Raw genomic sequence first — 7,928 nt, forward strand, 5'->3', positions numbered from 1 at the left:
GATAATTTTAATTCAGAAATTTCGTATTTCACCTCTGCTAATTATATTCTTCATCTTGCTGCATTTTATTTCTGAAAGAAAGAGTGTAAACACTTAGTGTGTTCGTAAGGCAAACAATTTGTAGTGCTGCTATTGTTTATGGTAGATCATTTCATCCTGGGAGATAGACGTCCAAATTCTGAAAGCACCGTGGAGAGGACGAATCTGTCTTAAGGACACAGTGTCTAACACTGGACTTGATCAGAAAATAATTCGAAGAAATTAAATCAAGTAAGTTATTTAATTTATTTTCAGTGTTGTTTTTATTTATTTAAATCAGATTTTAATTTTGTTTTTGTAACAAAATAAAATCTGTTATTTATTTATTTATTTATTATTTCGAGTTTGATTTTTGTAATCAAACAAATTCTCTCATTTTCTTTATTTCTTTAAATTCTAATTGTTGTTGTGTACACAATAGAATTAAATCTTTTAAATATAGTGAAGATTGTCCTACATTCACAACTACCCTTGGCAATTCGACTCGAACTTTATACACTCTTTACTCAAGAAGTATGCTAAAAGACAACTAGGTTCACTCCGACCTCGTGGATTACATATTGGTAATGAAGCTCTATCGATTCTGTCCCCCATGAAATACAAACAATCACCACTCAAGGTACATACAGTAACCCTCTAACGGTAACAATCTATGACAACCCAATACGATGACAACCAGTCCATAACTCAACATGTCAATCAACACAAATGCAAAAGGAAGTCGGCAACCGGCAACCTTTATCTCACAACCCCAACACCCCTGTTCATATTTCAAATTATTACAGACAACAAAATTATGAAAAGGCAGCAGGTTGTCTCTAATCCACAAAGAACTATGTTGTTTAAGTTCATGGAATTCATCACGAGTCTTGACTCGATAATCCGAACTGTTCATTTTATAGAGCACAAAGTGTAGATAATCCATTAAAAAAAAGGATAGATCTTTTAATCATAGTCGTATTAGTTTATGACATTTATTTGTAAAATAAAAAGATAAATATTAGGGGTGCTTACGTGTAGGTCCTAATAAGTGAAATTATTGTCTAATAGTTCCTATGAGAAAAAAAATTCATTAAAAAATGCCACTAATTGTAAGTTTTAGCGACAATTTATAAAAATCATGACAAAAAAAAGTCATTGATTGTCGATTTTTAGCGACATATATAAAAAATTATCCAAAAAAATTATTTTTAGTGACAATTTTATTAAGATTTATTTTCAACAGGACTTGATGGGAATTAAGTCGTACTATTAGAACCTATTGGTAGTTTATCCTAAATATTATTTGAAAACTAGACCATTGATCTTTTGAAAAACAAATATAATAAACTAATGTGACTACGTTTATCAAACCAATTTGATTTTTGTCATAAATGACCTACACATTGTAGTTTAAAAAATGAACAATTCAAATCATCTAGACAAACCCGTGATGAACCCCACTGCCTGAACAACACGGTCCATACAAGCTAATCCGATGAAAAATAGAAGTCACAATTCTCAATACTAGTCTCATTTAGAAATATTGGCTTGTTTGGTTTGTTTTTGGGAGAGTAATTTTAGAGAATTTTTTTTTTAAAATTGTTTGGTTTAGTGATTTTGGAAAAAAATTTCAAAATCACTGGCCCTTTTTGGTTTGTGTTTGAGAAATTTTTTTCTGAAATATGCTCTACAAACACATTTTTGGGAGTAATCAAACCAAATAGATTTTTCTAAAAAAATTCTCAGAAATGTGTTTGGTTGACTTTTCTAGGATCACTTTTCAAAAAAAAAATTCTCAAAATTCCGTTTGGTTGGTTTTTTTGAGGGGGAAAAAAAAATACAAACACCCCCAATTAAAAAAAAAAATCTGCACAATTTAGAAAAAAATGTGATATGCTATAAATAACAATTTTATACATAATTCGAAATTTCCATTTTCATACGTACTCATATTGAAACAAAGTCATTGAAACTTTTTAAACGTGTACATTTTCATATCATTTTCTTTTTTGTATGAAAACATTTTTCAAATTCGAAACAAACTCTTCGATGTTATATTTTGGAAAATGGCATACTGATAATGAAAGAAATCATTATTGTATGAAGCTTCATTCCATATTATCCTTGCATATTTCAGTACTAACTTAGATTCCTCTCTTGGCTCTTTTTGTTTGATTGCGAATATTGTTATCTAGCTGAGACTGCTGCTAAAGTCCTAGAGGGAGAAATGTTGAGAGTGACACTATCAAAACCAAAGAATGGTAACGCATAACATCAATGAGTTATAGTTATTGTTCCTTTGTGCTCTGGTTTCTGACCTGCAATTGAGACCTTGAGGGCATTGTATGGAGTAACAGTTGGTTCATAACCATGTTATTATTCAAATTGTATGCTGCAATGTAGTTCTTACAGATTTTATTTTGTTGAGCTTTTTCGACATAATATCATAAACAGTTTTGAGTAAAAAAAAAAATTAAATTAAATTAAACATCATGTCTAGATTATTGACTCTGGAAATGCATAATTGAATGACATTGGAACCATTGGAGCCAAGTGACTAGCAATATATGCCTGATTGATGTTGCAACAAAGAAATTTGTCAAAAGTTGGAATTTGAGAGAGAGAGAGAGAGAGAGAGAGAGAGAAAGAGAGGGAGACCTTGAGGAAAGTTAGGGGGCCATAGCTTTGCATGACTCCTTCCTGTACACCATTAACTAAAAAGAAAGCAATGTGAGCATTTGTGTAGTTTTTCTGACTAGACCATTGCATGGCAGTAACCCATTTGTAATTCCCTACCCAATCCAAAACACACCGTGATTGCAAATGCAGCCAAAGAGACTACCCCATGGTTTCAAAAAAGCATACATGAACAAACAAACATTAAAAAAACATTCAACTATAGTACTGATACATGAACCATACATTCAAAACAAACATTAAAAAAACCGTATATCAACTAACAAACATTAAAAAAACTACCATAATCTGTTTGAAAATAATAAAAAACAAAATAGTACAACATAATTAGTACTGATGGTTGAGCTACCATAATAAAATAACAAGTACAAGCATTATGGCAACCACGGTTATTGACATCCTACTTAAGTACAACGACAAACAAAAGTACCAACAAAAGGATCATAATAGTAAAACAAAGAAAAGCGTTGCATCCACAACAAACCCAAAACAACCACTTCCCGCCAATATGAGGCACTTGCGCAGGTGTAAGATGCTGTACCCCACCATCGTAGTCATCTATCCAGAAGAAGAAGCCCCTATGATTATCCAAATTAGGACAACGGAAAAAATAACAACCATTGTTTGCTTCGGTGCGAGCCATAATCACCAACATTGGACCAGCGCCACATGAACAATTTGGTGTCACCTTCATCTGCATATGGTGTCAAATTAGCAATCCCATTTTCAAATATATAAAATAAAACAATTTATAATGTGAAGTTTAGATACATAAAAGTGTTTATTGTACAACCACATTGATTAACCTACTTTGATTATGTGGTCCATTTTTTTCAATTACCAAAAAGCATCTACCTAGTTGTAATCTACCTATTATTGTATGCTTCCTACATAGATGCTGCAACCTCATCTCGCCATTGTCCCATCTGCAGTAGTTGTTCACATGACATGTTGACATGGTTGTGATGCTACATAGCTGGTACTCCATCTTCATTTCCATGGACATTTTCAGCTCCAACTTCACCCTGAACTTCACTTGCACTTTCACCTCCACCTTCATCTTCATCTTCATCTTTGTCTTCATCGTCATCTTCATCTTCTTCACTTGATTCTTCTACATTGTAAAATTCATCCTACACTTGCACCGTTCGAATCCAATTGTGGAGAACACAACATGCCATAACAATTGGCCCTTGCTGAACCATATCATACCGTGGCATGTGTTTTAATAATGGAAACCGTTGCTTCAACACTCCAAAGGTTCTTTTTATAACATTCCTTAAAGAAGAATGTCTATGGTTGAACAACTCCTTTGGACCATGATAGCGACGCCGCCTATTGAACTCCTGCAAATGGTATTTTTGGCCATGATATGGGGCTACATACCTGGGCATATGTGTATACCCGGCGTCAATGAGATAATACTTGTTTACAGTAAAACACTTTCAGTAAGAACAAATAATGGCATATTTGGTGATCACAAAAATAAAATAAAAAAAATAAAAAAACTACACTTACTAGGTGGCGGGTGTGGAAAGTCAGCGGTAGTTATGGTAAGTGCTTGTAAGAAAATTCTCGAATCATGTGCACTACCTTCCCAACCAGTGTATACAAATGTAAACTTCATGTCAAATGAACATGCAACCATCACATTTTGATTGGTATTCACTTTTCTACCTCGATATGGCATTTGGTCAACTTCTGGTGCCACAACAGCAATATGTGTGCCATCTATGGCCCCTACACAGTCCTACATGACATAAATTTTGAATGCTTTTAAGGAACTAAAATTGGCCAAAATTTTGATCCTTTGGTGTATTCATGTATGTAATGTACTGTACTTATTGTCACAGCTATATTAGATGATGAACATATTCATTTCATTATACCTTTGAATTAATTTATCAATTTAATCTTCAAGTCATATAAAATAATTCAAATCAACTGGCATTTATGTTACCTTAAACCATGGCCAGTAGCGTCTGTCATTCCGAATTTTAGGAGGGGTTACAGCCATGTTCGGTGGTTGGATTACAAATGGCGAAAGATTTCCCAACGCTCGCATCATAAATACGAAATGTCAATAAATTGTCTCATTTAAGTGCTGAAATTGATCTCCAGCATTTCTTGTGCTTGAACTTTGACCACAGATAAATAAAAACATAGCCAACGACTCTTCCAGTGACAATCTCATGTTTGACCAGTCAACAATATTTCTACGGACAATTTGTTTAACCAATTCCATAAATGTCGTGACTTCCATACACAATTGGTTACAGATTGATTTCGGATTTCCACTCAGTAAAAATTTTATGTACTGATCACCGGTGTATGGACAATTACGTTGCGGTTGTCTCATAGGAATGTCACTTGTTAGTTGACAAACCATGTGTAAGTCCATCACATCATCATCATCATCACTATACGTCGTACATATTGTTTAGTTGCCCTCCATTGGGTCATGACGACGACATCTAAATCGGAAAGTGTAAAACAATCAAGGTATTAACTTTAATTATATGAGTATAGCACTAAAATTTTAACAAACATATGTAAAAGAGCATGGTCGGAATAATATGAAATAAGAAACATTAGCATGCGCAATTAATGATAGTATTCCAATAACAAAGAAGAGGGGAAATAAATTAGGACAACATAGTGCTCAGTCTAAATCGAAACCACATAGAAAGCAGGAAATAACAAATTGGGGCAACACCCAACATAGTCTAAACCAAAAGCAAATAAAAACACAAAATGAAAACAAAAAAAAAAAAAACAAAACAAAACAAAAACAACTTATAAAAAAAATAAAAAAAAAAACCAAACAATTCTGCAAGCTTCTTTATTTCCTTGTCACAAAGTATGTCGACCTTCACCTCAAACCGAACTATGGGATGACCAACCTTCTCACAAACTGAGGATCCAAAGGTACCTCATTTCTAGTTCCATGGTCATAAACATGGTTCGCCATTTTAGTGATGTGAACATGTTCATGGCCTTCAAAAACAAGCTTGGATCCAAGGCCATTGATTTTAGGATGGCCATACATGCTAAAAGGAGTACGCATCAGCTGCCCTAGCGTTTGCCACTGCTCGAAGGTAAAACCGTTCACGTGCGTCACATGAACGTTGCCATGATTGCAGTGCATCACTCATTCTTGGGTTCTTGCTGGACTGACCTTGCCCACTAGACTTATGCTTACTTTCAGAAGTGCAAGATTCATTTACTACGCCTTTCCCCGACGTATATGCATGAAAGTGTTTATCCATTTCTCGCTCGTCATCAGATGTGGGTGCACCCTGACGAGAAGAACGGGCAAAAGCGCCAGTGGCAAATGACTTGGAAAATATTTCTGACATTAGCTCATAATGTTCAAGGCCTTTGGTTTGAAATTGTTTTGCATTTGGGTGTGCCTACAAGTTGCAAACATTAATTAATCATTTAAAAAAATAGTTCTCTATACACATGGTTATGGTAAATGTATGCGCCAAAATAATTACCTAAACATAATTTTTCCAAACATCATCTGGGGCTATCATTGTTTGAGTTATTGGATCCTAGCCCAAACCCGTGTGGTTTTTTAGAGAAACAAACTCTTTGTAGTTCGCCTTCAAACGCGCGAACTTACCCTTCAATTTTTTTAGCCCAAAATTTTTTCCAACCTTTTTAGTCATCTCCTCATCAATTGTTTGCCACTGCTTTGGGTAAAAACTTCTATCTTTCTTTGACATCCAAGGACCCTCTTTCTAAATTTCATCCAACAATATTTCTAAAAATATCTTCACATTTTCGAACCCCCACATCTTAAAGTTGTCAATATCGTTAGCCATTCTAGCCTAATACAAATGCAACAAATGAACGTTTATAGTAAGTTGGAAAGTTAGCAAGTTCAATTCAATTATACACCTTAAACCATTTGCAACACAATTAAAAAAATAAGAAATTAACAGCACAGCAAAGTTGTAGGTGTTGACCAGTCCACATACCACTGACTTAATGAGTAATTGAATTGTAGTATGTGAACAACTTAAGTTTAAAAAATCTGGTGCAGTTAATAAAAACATAGCATTGTGTTTGGCAGTAAGTGAGATTAAGTATATGCATAAGAAAAGGGAATACATCTGTGGCAGTCCAATGTCCATGAACAAAAATTAGTAAGCCATTATTAGCAAAATCCACAACTGCTAAGCATCACTATATGGGCCATTATGAATATTTACTATGAGATTCAGCGTGCAAAAGTTTACCGGATAAGGACAATCGTTTTCAGCAGTGAAGGAATTGACTAATGGTTGAGGTGATCTCTTCCTCTTATTTTTTGGTGTATTGAACAATGACCGAGGAGTACACAGTTGGCCTAAAACATTGCAGAGAAATAGTTTAAATAGGAAACAAATCAAAATCTTGGTCCTTAACTAAAAGTTAGATTAGCTTGCCCTTTGAACATTTTGACATCTTGGTCCTCAACTAATATATTTTATATATAAATAAATAAGTTCAAAATTCACTTACTTTGATACTGGTTTAAAAGCAAAATTCAAAATTCACTTACTAATATATTTTCCTTTGATACTGGTTTAAAATAAAAATTCACTTACTTTTCATTCTATAAAACTACCTTTTTATCAAATTGAGATCATGTGGCCTTACAAATTGGCCTGTTTATCAAATTGGCCTTAATTTGCCTTAATTTTTTTCCCTTACAACTACTTGTTTATCAAATTTGCCTTACAACTACCTGTTTATCAAATTTGCCATCATTTTTTTCCCCTCTTCTAATTGAGATCATGTGGCCTTACAACAACCTGTTTATCAAACTATCAAACTATCATGTGGTCTGTGCATACGTTTTCTCAAAGAAAGGAAGCAGAACAAGAGGTGGTTCAAATACGCGTTACAGAGAGTGATGAAAAGGGAAGAAAATAGGTTTGTCACAAAAAATATAAGCTAGATTACAATCATGATGTATGCAAATTTTGTATGGTATACGGTGTTTGGGTGCATAATCACAAATTTATTGGCTCATAATCTGATTTAATTTTTTATTTTTTATGAGACAGCACTTTCTTAAATAAGTAGAAGACATGACAAGAATAAAGGGCATCCATAAATAGACAGCACAAACATTAAAGCTAAATTATGGAAAACACACTAAACACCATATGGAACCCAACGACACTAAACAACAGCACAAGCAACCACATTCTTCC

At 33.9% G+C, this 7,928-nt stretch overlaps 1 long non-coding RNA gene across 1 annotated transcript; it reads right to left on the bottom strand.

Moving 5' to 3' along the window:
- Positions 1-2,997: 2,997 nt before the first annotated feature.
- Positions 2,998-7,179, bottom strand: LOC145797042 (uncharacterized). The gene is made up of 3 exons (XR_014337999.1): positions 6,966-7,179; positions 3,589-5,192; positions 2,998-3,412 (listed from the first exon to the last, which is right to left on the bottom strand). It is a non-coding gene; the product is annotated as an uncharacterized LOC145797042 (long non-coding RNA).
- Between the last annotated feature and the right edge of the window lie 749 nt (positions 7,180-7,928).

Source organism: Camellia sinensis, chromosome 8 (assembly GCF_055761805.1).
Source record: "Camellia sinensis isolate YWXY chromosome 8, ASM5576180v1, whole genome shotgun sequence".
NCBI classification, from domain to species: domain Eukaryota; kingdom Viridiplantae; phylum Streptophyta; class Magnoliopsida; order Ericales; family Theaceae; genus Camellia; species Camellia sinensis.